Source organism: Pungitius pungitius, chromosome 3, assembly GCF_949316345.1.
Source record: "Pungitius pungitius chromosome 3, fPunPun2.1, whole genome shotgun sequence".
NCBI lineage: Eukaryota > Metazoa > Chordata > Actinopteri > Perciformes > Gasterosteidae > Pungitius > Pungitius pungitius.
The window spans coordinates 19511359-19534235 of NC_084902.1; the positions used below are offsets into that span (position 1 = coordinate 19511359).

Below are 22877 nucleotides of genomic sequence, written 5' to 3' on the forward strand. Positions count from 1 at the left end.
AAATTGCCTCCATTGCGCCCCCTGGAAGATTTTGACGAAGCCCCGCCCGCACCCTGTTTGACCGACAAGTCCGCTGATTTTTTACCAAATGTATTAAAGGGAGACTTAAAAAAGTCTCTGAGGAATTTTCTCTAAAACAAACAGGAAGGCAGTTATAATTTTTTTAGTGTGAATATTACCTGAATTTTTGGCGGAGAGTGACCAATCCTATTTGAGTGAGTTTTCGAATTCTCAAAGCCATCAGAGGGTTTAGCTCTCCTGGTAAGAGACCGCCCCCCGATCCTATGGTCGTGAGATCGAGTCCCGACGAAATCATACTTTTTTTTTTGTTACTTCTTTTTTTAAACGCGTGTCCGGCTGATCTAACGGACAAAATGATTCAGGTAACTCTCCTTGCTGAGGTTAAATAACTGTACACGTTAGAGCAGCTGTGTCACACTCGTTTCAGCCACATACGGCTGGCACAGCTGCCGTATGTGGAGCTGCTGGGAGACGTCAGTGAGCTGGCGTTTGCAGTCGGGTGGCGGACTGGTCTTTATTCAGTTCTTGCACTTTGTACATCGCCCCAACATAATTAATTAGACTCCTGATGTGACTTAAATTGTGTTTATTGAACAATGCTTCAAAATATTGTCTCCACAGATCGACCTCCCTGACCTGACGCAATGTGTGTGAATCTTCTTTTTTTAGGTCACTTTTCGATTTCGTAATCACGGCTCGACACGTAGCTCCGTTGGTTAGACACAGGACTTTCAATATTTTGATCCGGGTTCGCTTCCCGTTAGAGCCATAGTGTTTTTTTTCTTCTTCTTTTTAACTGCGTGTTCAGCTGAACTAACGAACAAAGGGATTTAGTTTACTTTCCTTGGTGAGGTGAATGTAATTCGTGTCGTTTGTATCATATCTTCATGAACTTGTTTATTTGTTGTGTGGTTTGTGCACAGACATATTTGTTTCGTTTTTTGGGTAGGAACTAATTTTACGTGGTTAGTTTCGGGGGGGACATGTTTTACGCGTACACATGTCACAGATCCACCATGTGTGTGAAGTCCTAATTTACGGTAAAACTCAGCAACGGGATCATCATTTTAAGGTAGCTTTCACAGTAGTAATAGTTCCTGAAGTAAAGTGTTCTCATTCCCTCTTGGATGTGTGCAGCCAGTGAGGTACGTTTTGTTTAAGGTCTAGTTATATCTGCTCGACGGCACGGACAGCTAACTGGGCTAGAGAGAGGAGCTAGCGATTGCCGGACGGGCCAGCCAGTCAGCCAGCTTGCTAACTACACACCGAGGCTTACGTGCACATGTACTCAACGAAGTGGAAACGCCTTTGACGGTGAGTGATTACGTTTTCCTTGTGCGTTCTCCAGTCTTACCCAGCATACGTCTTTTAGCTAAGCTAACTACGGTAGCTTTACAGCGTCAAAAGACACCTCTTCACGCTATTAACGCCACTTTGTTTACGTTTCCGTGTGCCCTAAATAACTTGGCCCGATTGAATCACTTTATTTACACACTGAGTAGAACCGTGCTCGCAGCAGCTAACTAACTACTTTGTTGTTTAAAAGCGTCAGCTAAATGACACGTAATGTAATGTGCGTCTTCAATGCTTTTCAATATGTTATATATTCATTTCCTTCACAATGAGCATGAATCTAACATTAAATGATATGATTCATATGCCCCTCATTCCAATGAAATAATATACACACGTCAAGCTCATTATGGAGTTGAAACAACAAATTACTAAACTGTAAACAGTTAATATAAGAGAAAAAAATATTGTAATCAAGATAAATGTTTTTCAAAATGTGTGATTAACTAGTTAATTGTCTATAATCTGTTGACAGCCCTAATCGTATTCTGATAATACACCAAATACTACTGTAACTCTCTGCTGGCAGGTCTCCCTGCTGCCGCCATTCGACCACTGCAGCTCATCCAGAATGCAGCAGCTCGACTGGTCTTCAACCTTCCAAAATACTCCCACACCACTTCTCCGCTCTCTTCTTTGGATACGAGTGGCTGCCCGCATGCAGTTCAAAGCATTGGTACTGACGGACCACGCTGTGAATGGATCGGGACCAGTCTACATCCGGGACATGGTGAAACCCTGCATCCCAACCCACGCACTCCGATCTGCATCTGGCAAGCTGCTTGTTCCTCCCTCACTGAGAGAAAAGCACTCGACGAGATGGCGACTCTTTGCTGTCCTGCTCCCAGATGGTGGAATGAGCTCTCTGATGACATCAGGACCGCAGAGAGCCTCTACATCTTCCGTCGAAAACTCAAGACACACCTTTTTAGACTCTACCTTGACTAAAACACTAGCAAACCGTAGCACTAACAAATGGTAGCACTTAAATTGTACTTATAATGCCACTTATCTTTAACATGTTTTGGGCGGTGATTTATTCAGTCATGTTTAGTCATATTTTGTTTTTTTTACTTGTCAATATGGTTTGGTACATGCCGAGTTAATCAATACACATTCTAAAGTGCAACGTCCATATGTGAATAAGAGTTGTATACGTTTATCATAGTCAACATGGTGTGGAAATATCCCTTATGTAGTTGGTCAATAGGAACTATAGTAGGCAGAAATAACAGCTAAGGGAATTACAGGTGGATATTTCTGGGAATTAACCTTGATTGAGACTGCATCTATGATATCTAAGATATACAGGACAAGAAAAATGCACTGGATGTGTATATGTGTTGAATCAATTATACAGACGCAAACTGGAGAACGAGACAAGTGTTGCTGTGATACTTATTGTGGTCATCGTGCCCGAGACCCGTAACAATTACTCCGCAGGTCTTTTGCAGCGGGGCAACAGCCCGGCGTCGGTGGATTCCGTTCGCGAGGCCGCAGATTCAGGTTTGAATGGAAGCCCCGAGAGTGATTTGTTTAGTCTCTTTAGTCTTTTTTGACCCGCGAGCCCGGCCGACCGCCGCCCCACCCCGACGTGCGAGAATAGGCGAAGGCCCGTTCATCGCTGCTTGCAGCTTTAATTAGGGCCTGAGCCGACTGAAAGTCGGGCGAAAGCCCTATTGAAATTGCAAGAATTATTATTATTATTATTATTTCGCCACTTCGAACGCACTTTCGGGGACTTCATCATGTTCAAAAACTCTTGAATTTTTGCACGCGCATCAGAAGTGCGCAAAATTGACGTATGATTCGGGTCCCGCAATTAGAGGAGAAGAAAAAGAACTCTCTAGCGCCCCCCAAAGTGGCCGCAATGTTAATTTTTTTTTTTACTTTCACCGATCGACTTGGAACCTTTTCACACAGGTTCTCTTGGATGTGCTGTACACAAAAAAAATTATGGTATGCAAATGCGCCTACCGTTTTATGGCCGCCATTTTGAATTTTGTGAAAAACACGTTTTTGCGAACTCCTCCCAGACGCTTGGTCCGATTCTTACGAAATCTTCGGCAAAATGATCGTTGGCTCGATGCGATCAAAAGTTATTGAAAGAATGTTGATATCTCATTTTTCAATAAAGTTATGGACCAATGAAGTTTGTAGGTTTGTGTCCTGAAAGTTCAAAGGCCTATAACTTTTTTTTTTTCTAACCGTCATTTTCACCAAATTTTGAGGACATGTTCACAATGAGTCCTAGAACATCCCCAAATTTTCCCAGAATATTTGAACATTAGGGGGCGCTGTGGTGATTCTGTGTATTTTTGGCCATTTCCTTCAATTTTTGCATTTACAAACGAACGAACTCCTCCGAGAGTTTAAATCCGATCCATTTCAAAATTTGGCAACTGGTTCCTGACACCCTTGGGGTCAAAAGTTATTAAAATCAAGAGTTTTCATAAAACTACCTGGGCGTGAGCTTGCGTGCAGTTTGGACAATTTTGGAAGATTTTTTTCCAAAATGTAAAATGGTATAACTCCAAGGAACATTGATATTTCTGGCTATAAATGTATATTCATGATGCTTGTGTAGGCCTTTAAGTAATGCCATGCAGTGATTTTCGAAAAAGTATAGCGCCACCTATTGGCTTAGGTCAATGCAAAGTTTGTACATTTACATGTCCATTTCCTAGCCCTTTAATCTGATCAACTTCAAATCTGGGAATATAAGACGTAAGACTGTGACGATGGCTCACAGTGAGAATTGGGAGTTTTGGACCAACTTTGTTGCTGTGACGACGCTATCTCCGCATGAAAGTTCAAGCACATCTTCTGAGCCTCGGCACACTCCAAAACTCTTGAAAACCTCTGTGAGTATTCTACGTGATGACCTTTACAGACCTGATGTGCAGTTTTGGATCAAAAGTGAAAAATTGCCTCCATTGCGCCCCCTGGAAGATTTTGACGAAGCCCCGCCCGCACCCTGTTTGACCGACAAGTCCTCTGATTTTTTACCAAATGTATTAAAGGGAGACTTAAAAAAGTCTCTGAGGAATTTTCTCTAAAACAAACAGGAAGGCAGTTATAATTTTTTTAGTGTGAATATTACCTGTATTTTTGGCGGAGAGTGACCAATCCTATTTCAGTGAGTTTTCGAATTCTCAAACCCATCAGAAGGTTTAGCTCTCCTGGTAAGAAACCGCCCCCCCGATCCTATGGTCGTGAGATCGAGCCCCGGCGAAATCATACTTTTTTTTTTGTTTCTTCTTTTTTTAAACGCGTGTCCGGCTGATCTAACGGACAAAATGATTCAGTTAACTCTCCTTGCTGAGGTTAAATAACTGTACACGTTAGAGCAGCTGTGTCACACTCGTTTCAGCCACATACGGCTGGCACAGCTGCCGTATGTGGAGCTGCTGGGAGACGTCAGTGAGCTGGCGTTTGCAGTCGGGTGGCGGACTGGTCTTTATTCAGTTCTTGCACTTTGTACATCGCCCCAACATAATTAATTAGACTCCTGATGTGACTTAAATTGTGTTTATTGAACAATGCTTCAAAATATTGTCTCCACAGATCGACCTCCCTGCCCTGACGCAATGTGTGTGAATCTTCTTTTTTTAGATCACTTTTCGATTTCGTAATCACGGCTCGACACGTAGCTCCGTTGGTTAGACACAGGACTTTCAATATTTTGATCCGGGTTCGCTTCCCGTTAGAGCCATAGTGTTTTTTTTCTTCTTCTTTTTAACTGCGTGTTCAGCTGAACTAACGAACAAAGGGATTTAGTTTACTTTCCTTGGTGAGGTGAATGTAATTCGTGTCGTTTGTATCATATCTTCATGAACTTGTTTATTTGTTGTGTGGTTTGTGCACAGAAATATTTGTTTCGTTTTTTGGGTAGGAACTAATTTTACGTGGTTAGTTTCGGGGGGGACATGTTTTACGCGGACACATGTCACAGATCCACCATGTGTGTGAAGTCCTAATTTACGGTAAAACTCAGCAACGGGATCATCATTTTAAGGTAGCTTTCACAGTAGTAATAGTTCCTGAAGTAAAGTGTTCTCATTCCCTCTTGGATGTGTGCAGCCATTTAGGTACGTTTTGTTTAAGGGCTTGTTATATCTGTTCTACGGCACGGAGAGCTAACTGGGGTAGCGAGAGAAGCTAGCGGCTGCCGGATGGAGCAGCCAGTCAGCCAGCTTGCTAACTACACACCTATGCTTAAATCCAAACGGACTAAACCAAGTGGAAACGCTTTGGTAGGTGAGTGATGACTTTTTCCTTGTGCGTTCTTCAGTCTTACCCACTTAAATAGCGGGGATACTGTAAACATGCTAACAGCTGCTTAAGGACGTCCCGTCACAAACATCTCTTTTTTTCCGCGTCTCCGGCTGATCTAACGAACAAAGTGGTTCAGATTACTCTATTTGCTGAGGTTATTGACTTAAATAACTACACTTTAGAGCAGATTTGTCACACTAATTTGAGTTTACTGCCGGCTGTGGCTGCTGTGCACTATTTAGCACAGCCCAGGGCAGCCTATGCTATGCTTGAAGAACATCAACTAGCATACGTATTTTGTTCCTGTAAAGCTAACTACGGTAGCTTCACGGGAATAAAAGACCCCTCTTCACGCTATTAGCGCCACTTTGTTTACGTTTCCGTGTGCCCTAAATAACTTGGCCCGATTGAATCACTTTATTTACACACTACTACTCGCAGCAGCTAACTAACTACTTTGTTGTTTAAAAGCGTCAGCTAAATGACACGTAATGTAATGTGCGTCTTCAATGCTTTTCAATGTTATATATTTATTTCCTTCACAATGAGCATGAATCTAACATTAAATGATATGATTAATATGCCCCTCATTCCAATGAAATAATATACACACGTCAAGCTCATTATGGAGTTGAAACAACAAATTACTAAACTGTAAACAGTTAATATAAGAGAAAAAAATATTGTTATCAAGATAAATGTTTTACAAAATGTGTGATTAACTAGTTAATTGTCTATAATCTGTTGACAGCCCTAATCGTATTCTGATAATACATGTTGGTGCTCAAATACTTTCAGATGCCACGTGCAAAGTCATGCCACCATCAATGGGAATGGCACATTGGACACGTGGCTTTCAACTCCAGCGAGGTGGGAAAGCATTTCTTTATGTATATTTTGTTCTGTCTGCATAATTGTAAAACACAGACACCCAACTAATTCTCTCCTTCCCCGACTCGGACACTCAGGTGGCGGCACGGATCTCTGCATGTCTGACTGACATCTCCCAGTGGATGTCCGCCCATCACCTGAAGATCAACCCCGACAAGACTGAACTACTTCTCTTCCCTGGAAAAAACTCGCCCACTCAGGACCTGACTGTTAACTTTGGCGAACACCGTTAACATCAGGAGAATACGACCCCTTCTCACTCAGAAGGCGGCGCAGGTACAGATTCAGGCTCTTGTCATCTCTCGCCTCGACTACTGTAACTCTCTGCTGGCGGGTCTCCCTGCTACCGCCATACGACCACTGCAGCTCATCCAGAATGCAGCAGCTCGACTGGTCTTCAACCTTCTGAAATACTCCCACACCACACCGCTTCTCCGTTCTCTTCATTGGTTACTAGTGGCTCCCCGCATCCAGTTCAAAGCATTGGTACTGACGTACCACGCTGTGAATGGATCGGGACCAGTCTACATCCGGGACATGGTTAAACCCTACATCCCAACCCACACACTCCGATCTGCATCTGCCACGCTGCTTGTTCCTCCCTCACTGAGAGAAAAGCACTCGACGAGATCGCGACTCTTTGCTGTCCTGGCTCCCAGATGGTGGAACGAGCTCTCTGATGACATCAGGACTGCAGAGAGCCTCTCCATCTTCCGTCGAAAACTCAAGACACACCTTTTTAGACTCTACCTTGACTAAAACACTAGCAAACCGTAGCACTAACAAATGGTAGCACTTAAATTGTACTTATAATGCCACTTATCTTTAACATGTTTTGAAACTGCTTAGTTAATGAAAAATGTACTTTCTTGTTACTTGTTCTTCTGAGTTTGTATCTCTATGTGGAAATGCACTTATTGTACGTCGCTTTGGATAAAAGCGTCAGCTAAATGACATGTAATGTAAAAGCCTTCTTCCTGTGTTCTTACAACAGCATTCCATTACATATCGATGTAATAATTTGGCCTTCTTTTTTTCTTCCAGCACACGGCACAGGTTGGCGTCACAATCATGGCAAAGTTGACTGGACCACAGCGGAAAATTATCCTTCCAGAGAAGAAGTTATTTACTTCTACAACGAATGGAAGAGTTACAACTTCCAGATGACAGCTCTCCGCTCATCCTTCTGGGCAACTTGAACATCCGACAGAACTTATGTGACCTACTGCGTTTTATTTTCTCCTTTTGCTGTCATTTAAGTATTAAAATTCGCTGTATTTTTGCAAGAGAGGCACCAATCCTATTTGAGTGACGTTTCGATTGTGAAATTGTATTGGACCATATAGGTCATCTGCAGAGCGTTGGCCCCTGGCGCAGTAAACCAGGGTTTGATTCTTGGCATGCACAAGACTCCTCATGTGACTTAAAATGAATCCAGAATGCAATATTTGTTCAGTATGCAAGGGCAGTGATTTATTTAGTCATGTTTGGTCATGTTTTGGTTTTTTTACATGACAATATGGTTTGGTACATGCTGAGTTAATGAATATACATTCTAAATTGCAATGTCCATATGTGAATAAGAGTTGTATACGTTTATCATAGTCAACATGGTGTGGAAATATCCCTTATGTAGTTGGTCAATGGGAACTATAGTAGGCCGTAATAACAGCTAAGGTAATTACAGGTGGATATTTCTGGGAATTAACCTTAAATGAGATTGCATTTATGATATCTAAGATATACAGGACAAGAAAAATGCACTGGATGTGTATATGTGTTGAATCAATTATACAGACGCAAACTGGAGAACGAGACAAGTGTTGCTGTGATACTTATTGTGGTCATCGTGCCCGAGACCCGTAACAATTACTCCGCAGGTCTTTTGCAGCGGGGCAACAGCCCGGCGTCGGTGGATTCCGTTCGCGAGGCCGCAGATTCGGGTTTGAATGGCAGCCCCGAGAATGATTTGTTTAGTCTCTTTAGTCTTTTTTGACCCGCGAGCCCGGCCGACCGCCGCCCCACCCCGACGTGCGAGAATAGGCGAAGGCCCGTTCATCGCTGCTTGCAGCTTTAATTATTATTATTTCGCCACTTCGAACGCACTTTCGGGGACTTCATCATGTTCAAAAACTCTTGAATTTTTGCACGCGCATCAGAAGTGCGCAAAATTGACGTATGATTTGGGTCCCGCAATTAGAGGAGAAGAAAAAGAACTCTCTAGCGCCCCCCAAAGTGGCCGCAATGTTAATTATTTTTTTTACTTTCACCGATCGACTTGGAACCTTTTCACACAGGTTCTCTTGGATGTGCTGTACACAAAAAAAATTATGGTATGCAAATGCGCCTACCGTTTTATGGCCGCCATTTTGAATTTTGTGAAAAACACGTTTTTGCGAACTCCTCCCAGACGCTTGGTCCGATTCTTACGAAATCTTCGGCAAAATGATCGTTGGCTCGATGCGATCAAAAGTTATTGAAAGAATGTTGATATCTCATTTTTCAATAAAGTTATGGAGCAATGAAGTTTGTAGGTTTGTGTCCTGAAAGTTCAAAGGCCTATAACTTTTTTTTTTTCTAACCGTCATTTTCACCAAATTTTGAGGACATGTTCACAATGAGTCCTAGAACATCCCCAAATTTTCCCAGAATATTTGAACATTAGGGGGCGCTGTGGTGATTCTGTGTATTTTTGGCCATTTCCTTCAATTTTTGCATTTACAAATGAACAAACTCCTCCGAGAGTTTAAATCCGATCCATTTCAAAATCTGGCAACTGGTTCCTGACACCCTTGGGGTCAAAAGTTATTAAAATCAAGAGTTTTCATAAAACTACCTGGGCGTGAGCGTGCGTGCAGTTTGGACAATTTTGGAAGATTTTTTTCCAGAACGGAAAATGGTATAACTCCAAGGAACATTGATATTTCTGGCTATAAATGTATATTCATGATGCTTGTGTAGGCCTTTAAGTAATGCCATGCAGTGATTTTCGAAAAAGTATAGCGCCACCTATTGGCTTAGGTCAATGCAAAGTTTCTACATTTACATGTCCATTTCCTAGCCCTTTAATCTGATCAACTTCAAATCTGGGAATATAAGACGTAAGACTGTGACGATGGCTCACAGTGAGAATTGGGAGTTTTGGACCAACTTTGTGGCTGTGACATCGCCATATTCGCATGAAAGTTCAAGCACATCTTCTGAGCCTCGGCACACTCCAAAACTCTTGAAAACCTCTGTGAGTATCCTACGTGATGACCTTTACAGACCTGATGTGCAGTTTTGGATCAAAAGTGAAAAATTGCCTCCATTGCGCCCCCTGGAAGATTTTGACGAAGCCCCGCCCGCACCCTGTTTGACTGACAAGTCCGCTGATTTTTTACCAAATGTATTAAAGGGAGACTTAAAAAAGTCTCTGAGGAATTTTCTCTAAAACAAACAGGAAGGCAGTTATAATTTTTTTAGTGTGAATATTACCTGTACTTTTGGCGGAGAGTGACCATTCCTATTTCAATGACTTTTCGAATTCTAAAATCCATCTGGAAGAATAGCTCAGTGAGTAAGGTGTTGGCCCCCCGAAGTTATGGTCGTGGGATCGACTCCCGACGAAATCATTTTTTTTTCCTCCTCTTTTTAAACGCGTGTCGTCTGATCTAACGAACAAAATGATTCAGTTTACGCTCCTTGCTGATGTGTTTGACTTAAATAACTACACTTAAGAGCAGGTTTGTGAAAATCGTTTCAGTTTAAGGACAGAAGCTGCTCCGTGGCACATGAACAGAATGAAACAGCAGACTGAGGCACTCAGCTGGCGGACCGGGCAGCTGGTTGCGAGTAACGACACATCTAACCTGGACAAATAACACGGACAGTTCAATATATTTACATCTGGATTTAAATAGACGTATTCTGCAACATACGTGATTGTGATGTTACTAGAGAAAATGGTGCGGCCCCTTTAAGAGCTACACGCACGGGCTACGGAGGGGGAGAGCGCATGAGGAAGTTGTGTTGTTGTTGTGATGACGGAGTGGATGTAGCGGCCGGAGAATTGTCTGTACTGTAACTGTGTTACTCAGTGTTAGATTAATAAATCCTCAAAGAAAGTAAAGCGGACTTTTATTCACCAACCCCGGGACGAAGGGAATTAACCCCAAAGTTTACTTAGCCGACAGTACTTTGGCCCTGGAGCAGACAGCAACGCCTCCCCCTGCAAACTCCGACTACGGTCAGAGACGGACCGGCAGGAAAGGTGAACACAAGGCTAACGAAGTTAATTGTCAACATTAATGTGCCTGTCATGGTATGAGGCCAGACGTGAGTTGTGTTCTACATTCAAGAGGGTTTTTATTTAGCACTGAACAATAACAACCAGCATACGTCTTTTAGCTGAGCTAACTACGGTAGCTTCACGGGGATAAAAGACCCCTCTTCACTCTATCAGCGCCACTTTGTTTACGTTTCCGTGTGCCCTAAATAACTTGGCCCGATTGAATCACTTTATTTACACACTACTACTCGCAGCAGCTAACTTAACTACTTTGTTGTTTAACTTCATTGTCTATAATCTGCCCGCAGCGTGCAGCCGGGCGCAGCTAAATGACACGTAATGTATTGTGCGTCTTCAATGCTTTTCAATATGTTATATATTTATTGCCTTCACAATGAGCATGAATCTAACATTAAATGATATGATTAATATGCCCCTCATTCCAAAGAAATAATATACACACGTCAAGCTCATTATGGAGTTGAAACGACAAATTACTAAACTGTAAACAGTTAATATAAGAGAAAAAAATATTGTAATCAAGATAAATGTTTTCAAAACGTGTGATTAACTAGTCAATTGTCTATAATCTGTTGACAGCCATAATCGTATTCTGATAATACACGTTGGTGCTCAAATATTTTCAGATGGCCCGTGCAAAGTCATGCCACCATCAATTCAATTCAATTCATTTTATTTTGTATAGGCCAAAATCGCAAATTACACATTTGCCTCAGAGGGCTTTACAGTCTGTACACATGCAATGGGAATGGCACATTGGACACGTGGCTTTCAACTCCAGCGAGGTGGGAAAGCATTTCTTTATGTATATTTTGTTCTGTCTGCATAATTGTAAAACACAGACACCCAACTAATTCTCTCCTTCCCCGACTCGGACACTCAGGTGGCGGCACGGATCTCTGCATGTCTGACTGACATCTCCCAGTGGATGTCCGCCCATCACCTGAAGATCAACCCCGACAAGACTGAACTACTTTTCTTCCCTGGAAAAAACTCGCCCACTCAGGACCTGACCGTTAACTTTGGCGAACACCGTTAACATCAGGAGAATACCACCCCTTCTCACTCAGAAGGCGGCGCAGGTACTGATTCAGGCTCTTGTCATCTCTCGCCTCGACTACTGTAACTCTCTGCTGGCAGGTCTCCCTGCTACCGCCATTCGACCACTGCAGCTCATCCAGAATGCAGCAGCTCGACTGGTCTTCAACCTTCTGAAATACTCCCACACCACACCGCTTCTCCCTTCACTTCATTGGTTACCAGTGGCTGCCCGCATCCAGTTCAAAGCATTGGTACTGACGGACCACGCTGTGAATGGATCGGGACCAGTCTACATCCGGGACATGGTGAAACCCTGCATCCCAACCCACGCACTCCGATCTGCATCTGGCAAGCTGCTTGTTCCTCCCTCACTGAGAGAAAAGCACTCGACGAGATGGCGACTCTTTGCTGTCCTGCTCCCAGATGGTGGAATGAGCTCTCTGATGACATCAGGACCGCAGAGAGCCTCTCCATCTTCCGTCGAAAACTCAAGACACACCTTTTTAGACTCTACCTTGACCAAAACACTAGCAAACCGTAGCACTAACAAATGGTAGCACTTAAATTGTACTTATAATGCCACTTATCTTTAACATGTTTTGGGCGGTGATTTATTCAGTCATGTTTAGTCATATTTTGTTTTTTTTACTTGTCAATATGGTTTGGTACATGCCGAGTTAATCAATACACATTCTAAAGTGCAACGTCCATATGTGAATAAGAGTTGTATACGTTTATCATAGTCAATATGGTATGGAAATATCCCTTATGTAGTTGGTCAATAGGAACTATAGTAGGCAGAAATAACAGCTAAGGTAATTACAGGTGGATATTTCTGGGAATTAACCTTGATTGAGACTGCATCTATGATATCTAAGATATACAGGACAAGAAAAATGCACTGGATGTGTATATGTGTTGAATCAATTATACAGACGCAAACTGGAGAACGAGACAAGTGTTGCTGTGATACTTATTGTGGTCATCGTGCCCGAGACCCGTAACAATTACTCCGCAGGTCTTTTGCAGCGGGGCAACAGCCCGGCGTCGGTGGATTCCGTTCGCGAGGCCGCAGATTCAGGTTTGAATGGCAGCCCCGAGAGTGATTCGTTTAGTCTCTTTAGTCTTTTTTGACCCGCGAGCCCGGCCGACCGCCGCCCCACCCCGACGCGCGAGAATAGGCGAAGGCCCGTTCATCGCTGCTTGCAGCTTTAATATTATTATTATTCTTATTATTTCACCACTTCAATCGCACTTTTGGGGCCTTTGCCATGTTCAAAAACTCTTGAATTTTTGCGTGCGCTTCAGAAGTGCGAAAAATTTATATATTCTTGGGGTCGCGCAATTTGGCGATGAAAAAAAGTGCTCTCTAGCGCCCCCTAAAGTGCTGCCTCTGGGGACATTTTTGTCCACTTTTACGGATTGACTTGAAATTTTGCACACAGGTGCTCTTGGATGTGCTCTACAAAAAAGTCAATCATGGTATGCAAATGCGCCTACCGTTTTATGGCCGCCATTTTGAATTTTGTGAAAAACACGTTTTTGCGAACTCCTCCCAGACGCTTCGTCCGATTTTGACGAAATCTTCACCAAAATGATCATTGGCTCAATGCCATCAAAAGTTATCAAAAGCTTGTTGATATCTCATTTAGTTTTTAATTGATGGACCAATCAAGTTGTCGGGGGTGTGGCCTAAAAAGGAAAGACCAATAACTTTAAAAGTAAAAGGCCTGTCGCCACCAAATCTTTAGGGCATGTTCACATTGGGTTGTAGAACTTCCCCTGAGAATTAAAAAAAAATCGAACATTAGGGGGCGCTATGGTGATTTACTGTATTTTGGCCTTTTTTTCGCAATTTCCACCGTATTTTGGTTTTACAAACGAACGAACTCCTCCGAGAGTTTAAATCCGATCGATTTCAAAATCGGGCCAGTTGATCCTGACCCCCTTGGGGTCAAAAGTTATTAAAATCAAGAGTTTTCATAAAACTACCTGGGCGTGAGCTTGCGTGCAGTTTGGACGATTTTTGACGATTTTCCTCAAATATGTAAAATGGTATAACTCCAAGGAACATTGATATTTCTGGCTAGAAATTTTAATTCATGATGCTTGTGTAGGCCTATAAGTATTGCCATGAAAAGATTTTCGAAAAAGTATAGCGCCACCTATTGGCCTAGGTCAATGCGAAATTTCTACACTCAGATGTCCATTTCATAGCCCTTTAATCTGATCCACTTCAAATCTGGGGATATAAGCCTTAGTACTGTGATGATTGGTCACCGTGAATATTGGGAGTTTTGGACAAACTTTGTTGCCGTGACGACGCCATCCTCGCATGAAAGTTCGAGCACATCTTCTGAGCCTTGGCAAACTCCAAAACTCTTGAAAACCTCTGTGAGTGTCCTTAGTGATGGTCTTTACAGACTTGATGTGGAGTTTTGGATCAAAAGTTAATAATTGCCTCCATTGCGCCCCCTGGAAGTTTTCGACGAAGCGGCGCCGGCACTCTGTTTGACTTACAAGTACGGTGGTTTTTGAGAAAATGTATTACAGAGAGACTTAAAAGAGTCTCTGAGGACTATGCTCTAAAACAAACAGGAAGTCAGTTATAACTCTATTAGTGTGAATATTCCCTGTAGATTTGAAAGAGAGTCACCAATCCTATTTGAGGGACGTTTCGAAGTATAAAATTGTATCAGAGCAGATAGCTCATCTGTAGAGCACTCGGCCCCCGGCGCTGGAGATGCGGGTTCGATTCCCAGCACGGCAGATCTTTTTATTTTCACCTCTATTTCGGTTTTGCACTTTGTACATCGCCACAACTTATTTAATAAGACTCCTGATGTGACTTAAAATGTATTTAATGAATCCAGGATGTAATATTTGTTCAGTATGCAGGAGCAGTGATTTAATTTGTCATGTTTAGTTTTTTTACATGAGAATATGGTTCGGTACATGCTGAGTTAATGCGAACAGCTGACGTGGGGCGCTTGTGGTAGCGGGGCAGCTAACAGACACTTTAATATAATTACATCTATGGTTTAAATACTCGTATTCTGCCACATACTGGTGGAGATGCAAACACGTTTACTCTGCGATCTCCATAAACTGTCTCTGCTCTGCTCACTGAAGCAAAAGTCTCTGACGACTATGCTCTAAAAAAAACAGGAAGTCAGCTATAATTTTTTTTAGTGTGAACATTCCCTGTAATTTTGCAAGAGAGTCACCAATCCTATTTGAGGGACGTTTCGAATTACTACATTGTATCAGAGCAGATAGCACATCTGTAGAGCACTCGGCCCCCGGCGCTGGAGATGTGGGTTCGATTCCCAGCACGGCAGATCTTTTTATTTTCACCTCTATTTCGGTTTTGCACTTTGTACATCGCCACAACTTATTTAATAAGACTCCTGATGTGACTTAAAATGTATTTAATGAATCCAGGATGTAATATTTGTTCAGTATGCAGGAGCAGTGATTTAATTTGTCATGTTTAGTTTTTTTACATGAGAATATGGTTCGGTACATGCTGAGTTAATGCGAACAGCTGACGTGGGGCGCTTGTGGTAGCGGGGCAGCTTACAGACACTTTAATATAATTACATCTATGGTTTAAATACTCGTATTCTGCCACATACTGGTGGAGATGCAAACACGTTTACTCTGCGATCTCCATAAACTGTCTCTGCTCTGGTCACTGAAGCAAAAGTCTCTGACGACTATGCTCTAAAACAAACAGGAAGTCAGCTATAATTTTTTTTAGTGTGAACATTCCCTGTAATTTTGCAAGAGAGTCACCAATCCTATTTGAGGGACGTTTCGAATTACTACATTGTATCAGAGCAGATAGCACATCTGTAGAGCACTCGGCCCCCGGCGCTGGCGATGCGGGTTCGATTCCAGGTGCGGAAGATCATTTTTTTTCACCTCTATTTCGGTTTTGCACTTTGTACATCGCCTCAACCTATTTATTAAGACTCCTGATGTGACTTGTCAACTTTTTGCAGGCCTTTTGCAGCTCGGCAGTAGCCTTGTCTTGGTGGATTCCGTTCATGAGACCACAGACTTAGGTTTGAATGCCAGCCCCGAGAGTGATTTGTTTTGTCTCTTTAGTCTCTTTCTGACCCGCGTTTCTGGCTGACCGCTGCCCCCCCCAACGTGCAAGAAGAGGCGAAGGCCCGTTCATCGCTGCTTGCAGCTTTAATTATTATTATTAGGGCCTGAGCCGACTGAAAGTCGGGCGAAAGCCCTATTGAAATTGCAAGAATTCTTCTTATTATTAGGGCCTGAGCCGACTGAAAGTCGGGCGAAAGCCCTATTGAAATTGCAAGAATTCTTCTTATTATTATTATTATTATTTCACCACTTCAATCGCACTTTTGGGGCCTTTGCCATGTTCAAAAACTCTTGAATTTTTGCATGCGCTTCAGAAGTGCGAAAAATTTATATATTCTTGGGGTCGCGCAATTTGGCCATGAAAAGAAGTGCTCTCTAGCGCCCCCTAAAGTGCTGCCTCTGGGGACATTTTTGTCCACTTTTACGGATTGACTTAAAATTTTGCACACAGGTGCTCTTGGATGTGCTCTACAAAAAAGTCAATCATGGTATGCAAATGCGCCTACCGTTTTATGGCCGCCATTTTGAATTTTGTGAAAAACACGTTTTTGCGAACTCCTCCCAGACGCTTGGTCCGATTTTGACGAAATCTTCACCAAAATGATCATTGGCTCAATGCCATCAAAAGTTATTAAAAGCTTGTTGATATCTCATTTAGTTTTTAATTGATGGACTAATCAAGTTGTCGTGGGTGTGGCCTAAAAAGGAAAGACCAATAACTTTAAAAGTAAAAGGCCTGTCGCCACCAAATCTTTAGGACATGTTCACATTGGGTCCTAGAACTTGCCCTGAGAATTTAAAAAAAATCGAACATTAGGGGGCGCTATGGTGATTTACTGTATTTTGGCCTTTTTTTCGCAATTTCCACCGTATTTTGGTTTTACAAACGAACGAACTCCTCCGAGAGTTTAAATCCGATCGATTTCAAAATCGGGCCAGTTGATCCTGACCCCCTTGGGGTCAAAAGTTATTAAAATCAAGAGTTTTCATAAAACTACCTGGGCGTGAGCTTGCGTGCAGTTTGGACGATTTTTGACGATTTTCCTCAAATATGTAAAATGGTATAACTCCAAGGAACATTGATATTTCTGGCTAGAAATTTTAATTCATGATGCTTGTGTAGGCCTATAAGTATTGCCATGAAAAGATTTTCGAAAAAGTATAGCGCCACCTATTGGCCTAGGTCAATGCAAAATTTCTACAGTCAGATGTCCATTTCCTAGCCCTTTAATCTGATCCCCTTCAAATCTGGGAATATAAACCTTAGTACTGTGATGATAGGTCACCGTGAATATTGGGAGTTTTGGACAAACTTTGTTGCCGTGACGACACCATCCTCGCATGAAAGTTCACGCACATCTTCTGAGCCTTGGAAAATTTCAAAACTCTTGAAAACCTCTGTGAGTGTCCTTAGTGATGGTCTTTACAGACTTGATGTGGAGTTTTGGTTCAAAAGTTAATAATTGCCTCCATTGCGCCCCCTGGAAGTTTTCGACGAAGCGGCGCCGGCACTCTGTTTGACTTACAAGTACGGTGGTTTTTGAGGAAATGTATTACAGAGAGACTTAAAAGAGTCTCTGAGGACTATGCTCTAAAACAAACAGGAAGTCAGTTATAACTCTATTAGTGTGAATATTCCCTGTAGATTTGAAGGAGAGTCACCAATCCTATTTGAGGAACGTTTCGAAGTACAAAATTGTATCAGAGCAGATAGCTCATCTGCAGAGCACTCGGCCCCTGGCGCTGGAGATGCGGGTTCGATTCCAGGTGCGGAAGATCTTTTTTTTTCACCTCTATTTCGGTTTTGCACTTTGTACATCGCCACAACTTATTTAATAAGACTCCTGATGTGACTTAAAATGTATTTAATGAATCCAGGATGTAATATTTGTTCAGTATGCAGGAGCAGTGATTTAATTTGTCATGTTTAGTTTTTTTACATGAGAATATGGTTCGGTACATGCTGAGTTAATGCGAACAGCTGACGTGGGGCGCTTGTGGTAGCGGGGCAGCTAACAGACAATTTAATATAATTACATCTATGGTTTAAATACTCGTATTCTGCCACATACTGGTGGAGATGCAAACACGTTTACTCTGCGATCTCCATAAACTGTCTCTGCTCTGCTCACTGAAGCAAAAGTCTCTGACGACTATGCTCTAAAACAAACAGGAAGTCAGCTATAATTTTTTTTAGTGTGAACATTCCCTGTAGTTTTGCAAGAGAGTCACCAATCCTATTTGAGGGACGTTTCGAATTACTACATTGTATCAGAGCAGATAGCACATCTGTAGAGCACTCGGCCTCTGGCGCTGGAGATGCGGGTTCGATTCCAGGTGCGGAAGATCTTTTTTTTTCACCTCTATTTCGGTTTTGCACTTTGTACATCGCCTCAACCTATTTATTAAGACTCCTGATGTGACTTGTCAACTTTTTGCAGCTCGGCAATAGCCTTGTCTTGGTGGATTCTGTTCATGAGACCAAAGACTCAGGTTTGAATGCCAGCCCCGAGAGTGATTTATTTTGTCTCCTTAGTCTCTTTTTGACCCGCGCGCCCGGCCGACCGCCGCCCCACCCCAACGTGCAAGGGGGCGAAGGCCCGTTCATCGCTGCTTGCAGCTTTAATTAGGGCCTGAGCCGACTGAAAGTCGGGCGAAAGCCCTATTGAAATTGCAAGAATTATTATTATTATTATTATTTCGCCACTTCGAACGCACTTTCGGGGACTTCATCATGTTCAAAAACTCTTGAATTTTTGCACGCGCATCAGAAGTGCGCAAAATTGACGTATGATTTGGGTCCCGCAATTAGAGGAGAAGAAAAAGAACTCTCTAGCGCCCCCCAAAGTGGCCGCAATGTTAATTATTTTTTTTACTTTCACCGATCGACTTGGAACCTTTTCACACAGGTTCTCTTGGATGTGCTGTACACAAAAAAAATTATGGTATGCAAATGCGCCTACCGTTTTATGGCCGCCATTTTGAATTTTGTGAAAAACACGTTTTTGCGAACTCCTCCCAGACGCTTGGTCCGATTCTTACGAAATCTTCGGCAAAATGATCGTTGGCTCGATGCGATCAAAAGTTATTGAAAGAATGTTGATATCTCATTTTTCAATAAAGTTATGGAGCAATGAAGTTTGTAGGTTTGTGTCCTGAAAGTTCAAAGGCCTATAACTTTTTTTTTTTCTAACCGTCATTTTCACCAAATTTTGAGGACATGTTCACAATGAGTCCTAGAACATCCCCAAATTTTCCCAGAATATTTGAACATTAGGGGGCGCTGTGGTGATTCTGTGTATTTTTGGCCATTTCCTTCAATTTTTGCATTTACAAATGAACGAACTCCTCCGAGAGTTTAAATCCGATCCATTTCAAAATCTGGCAACTGGTTCCTGACACCCTTGGGGTCAAAAGTTATTAAAATCAAGAGTTTTCATAAAACTACCTGGGCGTGAGCGTGCGTGCAGTTTGGACAATTTTGGAAGATTTTTTTCCAGAACGGAAAATGGTATAACTCCAAGGAACATTGATATTTCTGGCTATAAATGTATATTCATGATGCTTGTGTAGGCCTTTAAGTAATGCCATGCAGTGATTTTCGAAAAAGTATAGCGCCACCTATTGGCTTAGGTCAATGCAAAGTTTCTACATTTACATGTCCATTTCCTAGCCCTTTAATCTGATCAACTTCAAATCTGGGAATATAAGACGTAAGACTGTGACGATGGCTCACAGTGAGAATTGGGAGTTTTGGACCAACTTTGTGGCTGTGACGTCGCCATATTCGCATGAAAGTTCAAGCACATCTTCTGAGCCTCGGCACACTCCAAAACTCTTGAAAACCTCTGTGAGTATCCTACGTGATGACCTTTACAGACCTGATGTGCAGTTTTGGATCAAAAGTGAAAAATTGCCTCCATTGCGCCCCCTGGAAGATTTTGACGAAGCCCCGCCCGCACCCTGTTTGACTGACAAGTCCGCTGATTTTTTACCAAATGTATTAAAGGGAGACTTAAAAAAGTCTCTGAGGAATTTTCTCTAAAACAAACAGGAAGGCAGTTATAATTTTTTTAGTGTGAATATTACCTGTACTTTTGGCGGAGAGTGACCATTCCTATTTCAATGACTTTTCGAATTCTAAAATCCATCTGGAAGAATAGCTCAGTGAGTAAGGTGTTGGCCCCCCGAAGTTATGGTCGTGGGATCGACTCCCGACGAAATCATTTTTTTTTCCTCCTCTTTTTAAACGCGTGTCGTCTGATCTAACGAACAAAATGATTCAGTTTACGCTCCTTGCTGATGTGTTTGACTTAAATAACTACACTTAAGAGCAGGTTTGTGAAAATCGTTTCAGTTTAAGGACAGAAGCTGCTCCGTGGCACATGAACAGAATGAAACAGCAGACTGAGGCACTCAGCTGGCGGACCGGGCAGCTGGTTGCGAGTAACGACACATCTAACCTGGACAAATAACACGGACAGTTCAATATATTTACATCTGGATTTAAATAGACGTATTCTGCAACATACGTGATTGTGATGTTACTAGAGAAAATGGTGCGGCCCCTTTAAGAGCTACACGCACGGGCTACGGAGGGGGAGAGCGCATGAGGAAGTTGTGTTGTTGTTGTGATGACGGAGTGGATGTAGCGGCCGGAGAATTGTCTGTACTGTAACTGTGTTACTCAGTGTTAGATTAATAAATCCTCAAAGAAAGTAAAGCGGACTTTTATTCACCAACCCCGGGACGAAGGGAATTAACCCCAAAGTTTACTTAGCCGACAGTACTTTGGCCCTGGAGCAGACAGCAACGCCTCCCCCTGCAAACTCCGACTACGGTCAGAGACGGACCGGCAGGAAAGGTGAACACAAGGCTAACGAAGTTAATTGTCAACATTAATGTGCCTGTCATGGTATGAGGCCAGACGTGAGTTGTGTTCTACATTCAAGAGGGTTTTTATTTAGCACTGAACAATAACAACCAGCATACGTCTTTTAGCTGAGCTAACTACGGTAGCTTCACGGGGATAAAAGACCCCTCTTCACTCTATCAGCGCCACTTTGTTTACGTTTCCGTGTGCCCTAAATAACTTGGCCCGATTGAATCACTTTATTTACACACTACTACTCGCAGCAGCTAACTTAACTACTTTGTTGTTTAACTTCATTGTCTATAATCTGCCCGCAGCGTGCAGCCGGGCGCAGCTAAATGACACGTAATGTATTGTGCGTCTTCAATGCTTTTCAATATGTTATATATTTATTGCCTTCACAATGAGCATGAATCTAACATTAAATGATATGATTAATATGCCCCTCATTCCAAAGAAATAATATACACACGTCAAGCTCATTATGGAGTTGAAACGACAAATTACTAAACTGTAAACAGTTAATATAAGAGAAAAAAATATTGTAATCAAGATAAATGTTTTCAAAACGTGTGATTAACTAGTCAATTGTCTATAATCTGTTGACAGCCATAATCGTATTCTGATAATACACGTTGGTGCTCAAATATTTTCAGATGGCCCGTGCAAAGTCATGCCACCATCAATTCAATTCAATTCATTTTATTTTGTATAGGCCAAAATCGCAAATTACACATTTGCCTCAGAGGGCTTTACAGTCTGTACACATGCAATGGGAATGGCACATTGGACACGTGGCTTTCAACTCCAGCGAGGTGGGAAAGCATTTCTTTATGTATATTTTGTTCTGTCTGCATAATTGTAAAACACAGACACCCAACTAATTCTCTCCTTCCCCGACTCGGACACTCAGGTGGCGGCACGGATCTCTGCATGTCTGACTGACATCTCCCAGTGGATGTCCGCCCATCACCTGAAGATCAACCCCGACAAGACTGAACTACTTTTCTTCCCTGGAAAAAACTCGCCCACTCAGGACCTGACCGTTAACTTTGGCGAACACCGTTAACATCAGGAGAATACCACCCCTTCTCACTCAGAAGGCGGCGCAGGTACTGATTCAGGCTCTTGTCATCTCTCGCCTCGACTACTGTAACTCTCTGCTGGCAGGTCTCCCTGCTACCGCCATTCGACCACTGCAGCTCATCCAGAATGCAGCAGCTCGACTGGTCTTCAACCTTCTGAAATACTCCCACACCACACCGCTTCTCCCTTCACTTCATTGGTTACCAGTGGCTGCCCGCATCCAGTTCAAAGCATTGGTACTGACGGACCACGCTGTGAATGGATCGGGACCAGTCTACATCCGGGACATGGTGAAACCCTGCATCCCAACCCACGCACTCCGATCTGCATCTGGCAAGCTGCTTGTTCCTCCCTCACTGAGAGAAAAGCACTCGACGAGATGGCGACTCTTTGCTGTCCTGCTCCCAGATGGTGGAATGAGCTCTCTGATGACATCAGGACCGCAGAGAGCCTCTCCATCTTCCGTCGAAAACTCAAGACACACCTTTTTAGACTCTACCTTGACCAAAACACTAGCAAACCGTAGCACTAACAAATGGTAGCACTTAAATTGTACTTATAATGCCACTTATCTTTAACATGTTTTGGGCGGTGATTTATTCAGTCATGTTTAGTCATATTTTGTTTTTTTTACTTGTCAATATGGTTTGGTACATGCCGAGTTAATCAATACACATTCTAAAGTGCAACGTCCATATGTGAATAAGAGTTGTATACGTTTATCATAGTCAATATGGTATGGAAATATCCCTTATGTAGTTGGTCAATAGGAACTATAGTAGGCAGAAATAACAGCTAAGGTAATTACAGGTGGATATTTCTGGGAATTAACCTTGATTGAGACTGCATCTATGATATCTAAGATATACAGGACAAGAAAAATGCACTGGATGTGTATATGTGTTGAATCAATTATACAGACGCAAA

The 22877-nt window shown here is 42.5% G+C and overlaps 1 long non-coding RNA gene across 1 annotated transcript in view; it reads left to right on the forward strand.

Annotated features, from left to right (window-relative positions):
- Positions 1-1026: 1026 nt before the first annotated feature.
- The window catches only part of LOC134126993 (uncharacterized), a 59522-nt gene continuing 37671 nt past the window's right edge, over positions 1027-22877 (forward strand). Inside the window, exon 1 of the long non-coding RNA XR_009955928.1 lies at positions 1027-1335. This is a non-coding gene — a long non-coding RNA (uncharacterized LOC134126993). The remainder of the gene's footprint in view (positions 1336-22877) is intronic.